Source organism: Nilaparvata lugens, chromosome 5, assembly GCF_014356525.2.
Source record: "Nilaparvata lugens isolate BPH chromosome 5, ASM1435652v1, whole genome shotgun sequence".
NCBI lineage: Eukaryota > Metazoa > Arthropoda > Insecta > Hemiptera > Delphacidae > Nilaparvata > Nilaparvata lugens.
Genome location: NC_052508.1, coordinates 71,606,223 through 71,620,729, shown reverse-complemented (window position 1 = coordinate 71,620,729; position 14,507 = coordinate 71,606,223).

Below are 14,507 nucleotides of genomic sequence, written 5' to 3'. Positions count from 1 at the left end.
ACTCCCTAGGGAGTAAAAGTGACTCCATTTAAATAACATGGGAAGCATCTCTATTTTAAAAACGTACATTTGGAATAGGTCAGAAGGTCTAAGCTCAGATGAGGAAGCTTATAGAGTAGTCATTAAACCAACTAAATTCAATACCTCAACCAGACATTTGATCGATATATAAAATTTATGTTTGTATGCTAAAATTATTATTACAAACTTCATATCACTATACTAAAAAAAATGTATGTATTTTTTTCTTTTTTTCCATGTTGTTCAAAATATCGAATATTTTTATTAACTAATCAAATTTGAAACGGGAACTTCATCATAGCTGTAGTTTTGGCTGTCATTGTTGTTACAACTTTAGCCGACAGATAGTGCTGTCGGAGGAGAACTGTGATTACAAGCCAGCTGTTTCTGTTTACTTTTTAGATATGTTGTAACACATGTTTGGTCACATACGTTTTAAAAATTATTTTATTAGCAGTTTTTATAAAAATGTAGGTGGAGGAAAAATGTGTGTATATCACGAGTGAAAAATGTTTTTTCTCCCTCAGGAATATTGTTGCCCTCGGCTTCGCCTCGGCTTCAAACTTTTCCCTCAGGGAGAAAAAACAGCACTTTTCACTCTAGATATACAAATAACTATTACAATTCCAATTACTCATAATACATCATGAATCATGATGTCTGCTTACAAGCAAAATTCACTAAGTCAATAAATGGTTGTATTATGAGTAATACATCTATATACTCATATATGATCATCATATAGATGATCTTATTATATAACACAGATAATTAGAGTGAACATGCAAACTTTCGAAATCGTTTTTCTCAAACTATCATTTTGACGTTGTGCCTTCTGTTTGTAAGCTGACAATCTACAATGATGACAGCTAAAAATAAATTAGAAAATTAGTGAACTAGAACCCCAAAAAATGGCGATTTTGCAATCACGGGATAGTGTCATGACCTGTATTTATTCATCTTGGGCTTTAGGGTTTTATAATTTACAACAAGAGGATTTTAATTAATAAACCCTTGCGGAGCAGGGGCTACCTGCTAGTTAGTAATTAATTTTACTAATTACTAGTTAGTAATTAATTTTACGAATTACTAGTTATTAATTAATTTTACTAATTACTAGTTATTAATTAATTTTACAATATCGGGGCACCGAGCTTCCCTCGTTATTTTTATTGATAAACAGAACACAATTCTCTAAAATGATCGTGTTTATATTTTACAGCTGGCTATACGTCATCTTATGAATTTCGGGGATGCGATATTTAGATTTTTCACATACTCACTCGCTCACTCACTTTTTTACTATCCACAGCTGTTTCAGCCAAGGATGAATTATCCTTTTAATGTCAAGTTTTCCCAAAGATGAGAGACCTAGTCAATCGAATTTTTATATCATAAACCTACTATGTTCCAAATTTTGTGAAAGCCGTTTTCGAGATCCGTTGAACATAAATATATACACATATAACCACATAACCAGATAACCACCTTATAAATATATACAGAAACTAGCCGTCAGGCTCAATTCGCTCGCCATATCCGTCTAGCCAGAGGGCTCCGCCCCCTGGACCCCCGACTGGATCGTCCAAGAATGAGATCAGCAGGCTCGCTTCGTTCGCCTGCATTTTTCATTTGAGAATTTTTATCGTATGTTAGGACAATCCAGTCGGGGGTCCAGAATAAACGTCTGGCTAAACGGATATGGCAAGCTAAGCGAGCCTGACGGCTAGTAATATAATATTCCCAGCAGTGCCCAATCAATTTTTCCGCGATAAATGCATTTAAATCTCAACTTGGTGCCAACCTAACAAAGTCAACTCAACTTGATGCCAACCTGACAAAATTATTAATTTAGTTGCCAGTTAACAACTGTTCGAAGAGGTACTCTATCTAGATATAGTTCTATAGTAACATTGATATGGAAATTTCAATTATAATTAAGAGATTGGGAGAAGAAGAATATACATGCTAAAAGACGAACTTTAAACCCTTAAAAACAACCCTCAGAGTTGAAATATTGCCAAAAGATTTCTTAGTGCGCCTCTAAAGGGCCAACTGAACATACCTACCAAATTTGAACGTTTTTGGTCCGGTAGATTTTTAGTTCTGCGAGTGAGTGAGTGAGTGAGTCAGTCAGTCAGTCAGTCAGTGAGTGTCATTTCGCTTTTATATATATAGATTGCTCGCTTAATATAATAGGATGAATAATGTTATTCTATTATATTCTATTCCTTCATCGATATTTCATTTATTCATAGACAATAGATACAATTCTTGTCAATATATTATTGCCAATTTAACCTCTGTTCTTCTCTCTTTATTCTCAATTGTTTTCACTCTTCTCCTTTCTTCGCTCCTTAATCTTAATTAACACTCAACATCATTTTCAATATTCCTAGTAATCTACGCTTTGTTTTTTGTTAGTTCCCAACTTTCCTTAATCCCCTCTCTTAGTTCCTCGTCAGTACCCCTCTATATATTCCTCTGCCAATACTCCCCTTGGTTTAGACTAGTAAAATCGTCGATGGGGAAAAACTGGTAGGAGTTGTTGGTGGGGGACGATTGAGGAAGGGTGGGAGGGTAAATTTCGGCAAAACATCAATTTGAATGTCGGCCAAATTGGCGCACTTTCAAATCCCGCGGCGGTATTTAAGTAGTGTTGACTCTGCGATTGGATAGAGGTCTCAAAGATAGAAAAAATAGACACTTGGAAATCTGTACACGTAAAGATCACTCTGTGAAGGTCGTTCATCGAAAGAAAGGGTCGCTCAGCCTGAGAGTGTAGAGTGTAACTACATCTATAGAACTACAGAACTACAATTATAGAACTAAAACTATAGAACTACAGAGCTACAATAATTATAGAAGTAAAACTATAGCACTACATTCTATATACTCTCTACTCGCAGCACGCATCAACCGTTCATTGCGAAACAATTGGAACACTCGCAACATCACAACATCGCAACATAGTTTCAGTTATTCTTCTTAGTTTTCTTTTTCTTCTTCTTCTTCTTCTTCTTCTTCTTCTTCTTCTTCTTCTTCTTCTTCTTCTTCTTCTTATTCTTCTTCTTTTTCTTCTTCTTTTTCTTTTACTTCTTTTCTTTTTTCTTTTCCATTTTTTCATATGATAAAGGTTTTTTCGCCCCACTTGGATGTAATGAGCTGGTTTACGTGCGTCATATGGAGGCCGAAAGTGTTTTCTGACCAGGCCGGTAAAATTTTTACGGCCCTAGGGCTGTAAAATATCCTTGAAGTCAGCTGATTCTGATTTGATGTGAACGTGTTTACAAAATAGTTTATGAAACGGAATCAGTTTATGCTTCTAGAATTGAATAAAGTTTTTGCAATAAGATACTATAATTTTATTTGGATGAATGGAATACAAATGAGATATTATAAACTATTCAAATTCATTTTCAAAGTATAATAGAATCTAACCTCAAACCTCCTAGTTACAGCGTTTATCACGGAACATTGTGGATAAACGGAATCATTTTATGCTTCTAGAATTCAATAAAGTATTCTGCAATAATATACTATCATTTTATTTGGATGAATAAAATACAGATAAGATATATTATATTATAAACTATTAAATAATCGATTTTCAGAGTAGGATAGAACTTCTAACCTAAACTTCCGTTGACATTCAGATTGGCCAAATTTCAAGTGTGCTAAAACAGCTGATCAAAAACTTTTCATTATTTGTGTTTATCATTCAAATTAATAAACATTTATAATAATATCATCTTATTGTCATTTGAAAGAAAAAAGTATAAACTCAACCTCTTACATAATCTTTTAGACAAATCAGAATAAAAAATAAAAATACTTGGACAATTTCTGATATTCAGATTACCTCAGATTTGCTAGAGCTATGACCTTCCACTTTTGCTTTCGGAAGTGCTTATAATAGACAATTATTCTCATATGTATATTGTTTATTTTTCTGTGTGGCGAAAAATAACGTTCTCACCATGGGCAAAAATGTTTTTCCGGCTCTCAATCTTTTCTAGTCCTCGGCCTACGGCCTCGGACTTGAAAACCGATTTCGAGCCAGAAAAGTCTCATTTTACTGAGATAGGCCCTAGGCCCTAGGTGCGAAATATACTATTAATAATAGAGGGTACTACAAATTTTTATATTGTTTTTATTAACATGTAAAACATTTATTGTAGTGACATTAGTTACAAAGATGAATTAGATATTGAGAAGAAAATAGGAAAGTTCCAAATGATATGTGGAAATATCAGCAGGACTTTGGGTAAAAAAGCTAGAACAGATACAATTATAAAATTTTATAAGGTAATGGCCGCTCCAGTCCTCCTCTATGGTAGTGAATCATGGGTTACTACGAAGCCACTTGAAAGTAGAGTGCAGGCAGCCCAGGTGAGATTTCTCCGAAGAACCAAGGGATGTGACAGAAGAGATCATTTCAGGAATGAAGATATTGGGAAAGAATTGAAAATCTGCAGCATGAATGAAAGAGTTACGGAGAATCGGCATCAGTGGATGGAGCATGTTTGGACCATTTAAAGTCTATAATTATCAGCCAGTAGGCAAAAGAGATGTTGGCAGACCACGCAAGCGGTGGCAATAATAGGATTTTTCCTCCACCTACTGTCAAAAGTACTTACTTTACTCCCTGAAACATGATACTAAAGTGTCACTTTTTCGTTCTCGGTACTAAAAAACAGAAAAACTCCCTAGGTAGTAAAAGTGACTCCATTAGAATAGGTCAGAAGGTCTAAGCTCAGATGAGGAAGCATATAGAGTAGTCATTAAACCAACTAAATTCAATATCTCAACCAGACATTTGATCGATATATAAAATTTTGTTTGTATGCTGAAATTATATTACAAACTTCATATCACTATACTAACAAACATTTTTCTTTTATTCCATGTTATTCAAATATCAGCCAAAGAATATTACTTATTAACTAATCATATTTGAAACTGGAACATCATCATAGCTGTATTTTTGGCTGTCATTGTTGTTACAACTTTAGCCGACAGAATAATGCTGTCGGATGAGAACTGTGATTACAAGCCAGTTGTTTCTGTTTACTTTTTAGATTATGTGTAACACATTGTTTGGTCACATACGTTTTTAAAATTATTTTATTAGCAGTTTTATAAAAATGTTGGTGGAGGAAAAATGTTGTGTATATCCGAGTGAAAATGTTTTTTCTCCCTCAGGAAAATTGTTGCCCTCGGCTTCGCCTCGGGCTTCAAACTTTTCCCTCAGGGAGAAAAACCAGCACTTTTCACTCTAGATATATAGATAACTATTTTATGTTTATTTGAATAATTGGCTAGATGTGAGTCGGAACAGGTTAAAGCCTAATCCTTGTTTGTAAGAAGAAAAGAAGAAGAAGACATTAATTTATTGTTTGAACAGATCACCTCAATCTTCTAATCAATTCGAATTGTTGCTTTCTTTTGTCATTCCAAATCAAATGAATACTGTACTCAATGATGGTCAATTTATTCTCTCCACTTGTATTTTACGATTGTGAAATTGCTCCAATCACGCACTTTCGAGAGTAGGCCTACATGGCAGACAGTTGGTTAATGGTTAGCCCAGTGAGGCGAATATTGAAGTACAGTATCTGTATTTGACAGACTCGTCGTTACTATGCGTCTTGTGTGTGAGCTCTCTCTCTCTCTCTCTCTCTCTCTCTCTCTCTATATCTATATATATATTATATATATCTGTATATCTATATATATAATAAATATATATATATATAATATATAGATATATATATATTATATATATATATATATATATAATATATATATATATATATTATATTATATAATATATATATATATATATATATATCTATAATATATATATATAATATATATATATATATATAGGAGGATGAGAGAGAGAGATAGAGAGAGAGAGAGAGAGAGAGAGAGAGAGAGAGAGAGAGAGTGATAGTGAGAGCTCACAATATATATATATCTAATAGATATATATATATATATCTTCCATACTCTCTCTGTGACTCTCCCACTCTCTCTCTCACACACACACTCATCTATCACATTCTGTCTCTCACTATATCTCTCATGCACTCTCCCTCTGTCACCCCCCCCACACCTCTCTCACACACAGACACACTCTTTCTCTCTCTTATTCCGCCTCTCACTCCCTGTCACTATATATATCACTCTCTCTCTCACTCTGTCTCTCTATTTCTCTCTCTCTCTCTCACACACACACACACACACACTCTGTCTCTCTATATCTCACGCACTCTCCCTCTCTCTCTCTCCCTCTCCCTCTCACGCACTCACCCTCTCCCTCTCACACACTCTCTCTCTCACACTCTCTCTCACAAACATACACACAGACACACTCTTTCTCTCTCTTATTCCGCCTCTCACTCCCTGTCACTCTCTCTGTCTCTATATTTACAAAAAAAGTAAACTCTCTCTGTCACTCTCTCTGTCTCTATATACATTATCAAAAAAAGTTTGTCATAGGGTTAGCAGTAGACAAACCCGACTTAAACCCTGGATCACATCAAGTTTAGTTAGATCTATAAGGACAAGGAACAAAATGACTATAAAAGCTAGAAGACAGCCGTTCAATGATGCACTTGCCAACAAATTAAAAAATTATAATACTATTTTAAAGAGGATTTTGCGCGTGGTAAAGGAGACTTATTTCAAAAACAAATTTATTAACTGCAAACATAATATCAAGAAGACCTGGGAAACAATAAATGAAGCACGGATTCTACTAAACAAAAGAAAATATATCTTCTGATATACAGGCATTGATAAACGAGTAATAAAGTCAGACAAAGAATAGATAGCAGATGAATTCAATAAATATTTCACTACAATCGTAAAGAGATCACAAATAGAATCTAAAGAACTTAAATCAAGACAAAACATACAGTATAGAGTAATTCCAGAAATTGTAATTCATTCTTTTTTACACCAGTCTCACAAGAAGAAGTTATTAATACTATTTTTAGTCTGAAAAGAAGGTAACTCCTGGCCCTGATGGAGTATATGCAAATTGCCTCATTGAAAATGCATATAATATTCTAAACCTCTTGAGCATATAATTATCTATGTTTTCAACAGGGCTACTTCCCTGACGAAATGAACGGGCTATAGTCATTCCATTACATAAAAAGGAGAAATCCAGTTTGAATAATTATCGTCCTATTTCCCTCTTATCTAGTATAGTAAAATTATAGAAAAATGTGTAAAGTCGAGACTAATATCCTACTTAAATAAATATAAAATCTTAAATAGTTCTCATTGGGTTTTCAGAGTGGCCTTAATACTTCTGATGCAATATTTAGAGTGAGTAGAGAAGTTATAAATCATTTAGATAGAGGAAAAAAGTGCTTGGAATCTTTCTGGACTTCCAAAAGGCTTTCGACCCAGTGGACCATGAACTCTTGCTAAATAAAATGGAAATTATCGGTTTTAGAGGCATAGTTTTAAATTTTTTAGGTCTACTTAAACTAGGTCACAGCCGTAAAAATTGATGATACAATTAGCAACGATAGAGAGTTGAAGCTGGGATTCCACAAGGAACAGTGCTTGGCCCAATTCTATTCCTAATTTATATTAATGATTATTAAATATTGAGCTAGACTGTGGCTCTCTCTACTCTTTTGCGGATGACACTGTAGCTCTGTTTCATGGAAATTCATGGATGGAAACATTTAGAAAGCAAATAGTGGTATAGCAAAGATAAAAAATTGGTGTGACCACAATAAATTATGTATAAATAAAGATAAAACTGTGGTTCTACCCTTTTACCTCACAATGGCTGGTAAGCCCTCTGAGGAGTACCAACTTAAAATAATTATATTCATAAACCTGACTGTAATCAGTCTTATTGCCAGTGTGTTCCTCTCTTTGTTCATGATTCTGTAAATACCTAGGCATCATGATAGATTCTCGACTAAGGGGGGAGCCACATATCTTCTTATGTTTGTAATAGATTAAGGAAAACTTTTATAATTTTGTTCAATTGAGAATATTCTTCCTTGACCAGTTGAGGATGGTATTCCTTGCCCTAATCTCTTCTGTAATTGAAACGGCATTGTTGGATGGGAGGTTGTGGATCTTCCATCTTACAACCCCTTATTTTGCAATATAAGAAAATTGTAAAAATATGTCTGAATAGACCAGTTAGATATCCCACTAACCTAATCTATAAGAATTCAAAGTTCTAAGCCCTGAGGATTTATATAAATTTAACTTATAAAATATGTATTTGAACGACCATTAGATTTTCCAGTGACTCCTGAACATGGATATACAACTCGTGGTCAAGCCAGAGAGAAACTGTATGAGCCGAGATGTTAACTGCATCTGCGCTGGTCATGCCGCCTTTCAGGGTCCTCGTTTATTTAATGTTTTACCTTTCGATATTTCTAGAGAGTTCCTCCTTATCGATTTTCTGTAGAAGTTAAGATTGTATTTATCGGCTTCATAAATTGTTTCGTTTCATTTTTTTTTTTTTTTTTCATTGAAATATGTTTAACTTTATTCTGTAAACTAGGCTATATAAACTAAGCATTGTAATCAATTTGTTTATTTTTGTGGAAGATGTGTATTTTTGTTTAGATTGCTTTAATGGCATAAATAATACTATTTATGTAAGTAGCTCTATATAGTACTTGAAGCAGCTGAATCGTTTTTCTTATATATTTTCTGTATTCATAAGACGAACCACTCCTCGACGCAGGCCTAGCCTAATGAGAGTGCACTTGATATTTTTTATGTTTTATGCTTTGTAAAATTGTACAATGAAGTGAATAAAAGTTATTATTATTATTATTATTATTATATCTCTCTCTCACACACACACTCTCTCTCTCTCTGGTAGAGAAATTTGGTAGAGAGTTAGTGGGAAGAATACTTAGAATATTCTTTCCAAGAATGGACATTGATATGTCCAAAGCTCCGCCAATTTATGTAGATGCATAACAATATAATTATCTATATTTTATATTACAAACTACTTTTTCATATCATATACAGTTCAATAATTATTTTCTTAGTCTTTTGTAAATTCTCTATAATTTTGCTGTATTGTAAGCTATTGTATGTAAGTGTATAAGCCAGTATATATTGTAATCTACATAAATAAAGTACTCAATCAATCAATCTCTCTTAGGGTTGTGTGGCAGAGAGTACCAGGAGTCCTAATTCAGCCCTAATAAAGGCATATAATCAATCAATCAATCTTTCACACTCTCTCTCACAAACACAAACACAGACACACTCTTTCTCTCTCTTATTCCGCCTCTCACTCCCTATCACTCTCTATCTGTCTCTCTATTTCTGTCACACTCTGTCCCTCTATATCTCACGCACTCTCCGTCTGTCTCACTCTCTCTCACTCTCTCTCCCTCTGTCTCTATATCTCTCACTCGCTCACACACTCTCTCACTCTCTACAGTAGATTCTGTGATCCCTCTCACTCTTATAAAGTATACAATCCACTGATTCAATGTGACAGCAGTGATAATAATAATAATAATGTCGTGCTAGCTTGCAGCAACGCAATGGGCAGACAGGCAGGCAGATTCACTTCAAAATGTCAGCATTTATTGCGCAAATAACAACACAGCTTCCCATTTAAGCAAAGCTGCAAGTTTGAAGTCTCGCTGTGGAGCGACCGACGCATACATTCGCGTGTGTGCGAGTCTGAAAGGTGGTCATTTGGTGGAGAAGGAGGTAGAAGAAGAAGAAGAAAAAAAAAGAAAAAAAGAAAGAAGAAGAAGAAAAGAAGAATAAGAAGAAGAAGAAGAAGAAGAATAAGAAGAAGAAGAAGAAGAGAAGAAGAAGAAGAAGAAGAATAAGAAGAAAAAGAAAAAGAAAAAGAAGGAGAAGAAGAAGAAGAAGAAGAAAAAGAGGTAGTCGAGTAAGAGATGGAGAAGAAGAAGAATTGGTAGGAGGTGGAGAAGGTGAAGAAGAAGAAGAATTGTGGTGAGGAGGAGGAGGTGGTGAAGTGGAGAAGAAGAAGAAGAAGAAGACGTAGTTTAGGAAGAGATGAGAAGTATAAGACGATGAAAGTGAAGGATGAGAAGAAGGAGTAGAAGAAGAAGATGAAGAAGGTGGAGGTGGAAAAGAAAAGGAGTAGAAGAAAAATAAGGAGAAGGAGAAGTTGGAGAAGAAGAAGCAGTAGAAGACGATGATAAAGAAGACAAAGAAAGAAGAAGAGGTGGTGAAGAAGAAGAGATTGTGAAGAAAGATGTGGAAAAGAGGAAGGAGGAGAGGTGAAGAAGTTGGAGAAGAAGGAGTAGAAGAAGATGAAGAAGACGTGGTGTAGGAAAAAATGAGAAGAATTAGACGATGGAAGTGGAGAAGAAGGAGGAGAAGAAGAATATGAAGATGGAGGAGGTGGAGGAGAAGAAGGAGTAGAAGAAAAATACGAAGAAGGAGAAGTTGGAGAAAAAGAAGCAGTAGCAGAAGAAGATAGAGAAGAAAAAGAAAGAAGAAGAGGTGGTGGAGGAAGAGGTGGTTAAGAAGAAGAGATGGTGAAGAAAGACGTGGAAAAGAAGGAGGATGAGGTGAAGAAGTTGGAGGAGAAGATGAAGTTGGAGAAGAAGAAGGAGTAGAAGAAGATGAAGAAGGAAAAGAAGAAGAATAGTTTGTGTCGGAAGAGGTTGAGGTGAAGAAGAAGAAGAAGAAGAAGAAAACGAAGAGAGGAGGAGGAGAAGAGGAGGCTTTTCTTGTCTGCGTGCAGTGATTCTGCTTATAACGGTCTTGGAACGCAGCGAAGGATAAGCATAATACTGCTGTGATAAAAACCAGCAATCTAATGAAATTACTCTGCATCAGTGAAACCCTCATGTTTTAATCAGTTGGTACTAACGGAGCCGCTTTCTACAAATATCTGGCTGTTTGTCTGATTACTTCTTAATATCGGTGCACCGAGCTCTGCTCGTTATTTATTAATTGATAAACAGAAAACAATTGTTTAAAATGATCGTGTTTATATTTTACAGCTGGCTATACGTCAGCTTATGAATTTCGGAAATGAGATATTTTGATTTTCCACAGACCGCGAGTGCGTCTCACTCACTTATTTATTATCCACAGACGACGAAAGGCTCAGCTGTTTTTACAAGGATGAATTATCCTTTTAATGTCGTTCAGCTAGTTTTCCCAGGGGTGAGACCTAGTGAAATTGAATTTTTATATCATAAACCTACTATGTTCCAAATTTCGTAAAAATCGTTAGAGCCGTTTTCGACATAAATAACCATGAATAAATATAAATAATCAGATATAAAAATACAGAAATTGCTCGCTTAATATAATAGGATTGAGTCATAGATGAATAAATATCATATTCTGATCACGAGTTTATTCTTGACAGTTTCGACTATTTCCATAAGTAAAGTGAATCTGTTTGGGCTTTTGTGGGTGGGGAGTCCCTTGTAAGAGAATATTTCCATTGTCATCATCATATTCAATCATAATCATGATCATCGTATTGTCCGAAAATAGTCCAATGGAAATTGAGTTCTCCCTCACCAGCCCGCATCAATAGACGTTGCCAATTCGTCAGGTGTATTGTAACAAAATGTTAATTATCAGCTGTGGACAACCTTGATCAACTCTGGGTCAAGCCACACGAGACGTTTTCAAAACTAGTCGGCTGGGCTGGAAGCTCTCTGATTGGCTGATTCTCGATCAGCCAGTTTCCCGAATCAGCTGACTTCCGAATGCCAACCTAATAAGCCAGTCGAAGCGCTCCCTGCCCTGCCGACTCTTCTGAAAAGCCCCGTGTGGCTTGGTCCTTATGTAGTAACGTCTCTTCGAACTATTTTCATGTGGTTGAATGTAGGACTATAATCGTCCTGATTGATCTCTGTTATTGATTATTAGGCGACCAAACCAAACTTGGATAAGTTCGTTCTTGAGAATCGAATAAAAATATTACAAATAAAATCTTACAAATAAGACCTAGAGCTTCGTTAAAGAGCATATCTGACTGTTGAAATTATAAATCAATATCTGGGCACCGAGCTTCGCTCGTTATTTATTTATTGATAAACAGAACCAATTCTTCAAAATATTTGAGGAAGGACTAAGAGGCACAGCCCAAAACTGTTTCTTCCCAGAATTTTTATTTATAAACTATAAATGGTCCAAAAATTAGGTTATGTTCCATACACTTGGATTCAGGTCCAATTTTCAGTCCAAATATTTGAAAACAGAAAAGGTCTAATTTAGATTGTTTACAAACCAAATTGAATAATATAAAATAACACTCACTAATCACTTAAAACTGTAAAATAATGATTAAATTAGAATATTATGATATACCTTGTCATGTCAACAAATCATATTATTTTGATCGAGTCTATTAAAATTTCTAGATTTCTTGCGAGATACGGTAAGCTGATTGATTACACAGCTGATGACACACAGGCTTACGTATCTTCTGTTATCGACAGACGACGAAATTATCATGTGTTTTTCCAAGGATGAATAATAAATTATTATCCTTTTCATGTCCTTCGGCGAGTTTTCCCAAGGATGAGACCTAGTGCAATCGAATTTTTATATCATAAACCTACTATGTTCTAAATTTCGTGAAAATCGTTAGAGCCGTTTTCGAGATCCGTTGGACATAAATGACCAAATATTTACAGATATACAGAGATTGTTCGCTTAATATAATAGGATTTATCACTTTTACTACATACCTCAAAAGATAATAAACTATCAAAAAAAGTGACTCAATCAAAATTGACTTTGAAATCTCCCACTATCATCCCACTAAGCATAGAGAAACAATAGCGTAAGTAGATATCCCATGGTATAGGGCGTTTATGTCGCAACTTTTACTGTTATCGCAAGCCGATTACTGTTGATTATTGTCGAATTTTACTGTTTTGTTGTGGTGAGAGTGTATGAACGGCACAATATGAGAGACTACCAGTGTCACACAGCTTCACGGGAAAGAATTACATGAACTATCAGCTTGTGATAACAGTAAAAGTTACGACATAAACGCCCTATACCATGGGATATCTACTTACGCTATTGTTTCTCTATGGCACTACTGTCACCGAGTGATAATCCAGATTTAAAGTGATTATTAATTGTTTCGGTTTATGGTAGCACATATCATTGCTAATAATCTTTAATCTTAGCCAAGTTGAAAGTTTGTTATGTTCTTTAGAACAGGTAGTTTATGATTTCAAGCTTGAAGCACCGAAATCCTATTAACCTTTTTCAAGTATCTAGTCTCTGGCAGATCAAAGCTCTGTACATTTGATGATAAAGTTGGCATATAAGCATGCGGGCTAGTACCATCTGCTCAAAGATGTTGTCGATAGGGGCTCTAGGTGTGTGGGGGGAAAGATAAGTCCTTGAATGTTTTGAGACCGAGACAAAACCAATGTCCCATGTGGCAAATAAGATCTTAGCACACTTTCCACATTGTAGAGGAAATTGACATTTTTCGTATGTGAGGATTGTTCAGATGTGCACTTGCTTTTAGCGTATATTACTTCTTGAGGGCTCTACAGTAAAGTATAGAAACTATTTTGTAGAAACTGTCATATATACGTAATATGGAAAAAAAATTGAATAAAGTTTGAATTTGAAATTGAAATATAACTGTAACTATTAATTTTTGTATTTTCATCTGTTGTATTACTAGTAGTTCTGTGAACAGTAGACCTCACGCAGTATTCTCATCTACAAGTACCTGATTGAAACTATAGACCTAATGGAAATACAGCAATAGACTGGCTTCTCCACACATCTGTGTAATCACTTGTCAGCTGATTCATGATGAATAATTCTATTGTCTGATTTTTACTCTAATATTGGCGTATGAAGGAGGCTCCTTTTTCCTTTTATATTATCCCTGAAATGCAAAATTTTCAAAAACCTTGTATACGTCGACGCGCAATTAAAAAAGGAACATACCTGTCAAATTTCATGAAAATCTATTACCGCGTTTCGCCGTAAATGCGCAACATATAAACATTCAAACAAATGCCAAAAATGTCGACTTGATTCTTAGACCTCACTTCGCTCGGTCAATTAATAACTATTATTGCTGCTAATAACTAATAGCTGTTAAATAGAGGAACAAAAATTCAACGTTTCAAATCAATTTACGTTAGAGGCATGATTGCCTGTGACAATATTTGAAATAGCTTTTTAAACTTGGAAATTATCTTCTTCAATTTGTACTGTGAACATAATAATAATAATAGATTCTGACCAATCACAAGGTTGATCAACGATTTAGTAGAATATAGAGTGGACTAATGTGTGATTCAAGTGGTAGAAATTAGAACTTTAATATAAAATCCCAGATAGAAACTATAATTAGTTTATCAATTTATCAATATCAATTTAGTTTATTGAACACTTTACAAAATTTTATTTGTAGTATTTATAGAATGTATACGGTAACTATTATGATGTAGTATGAAATTTGAATACTCCTC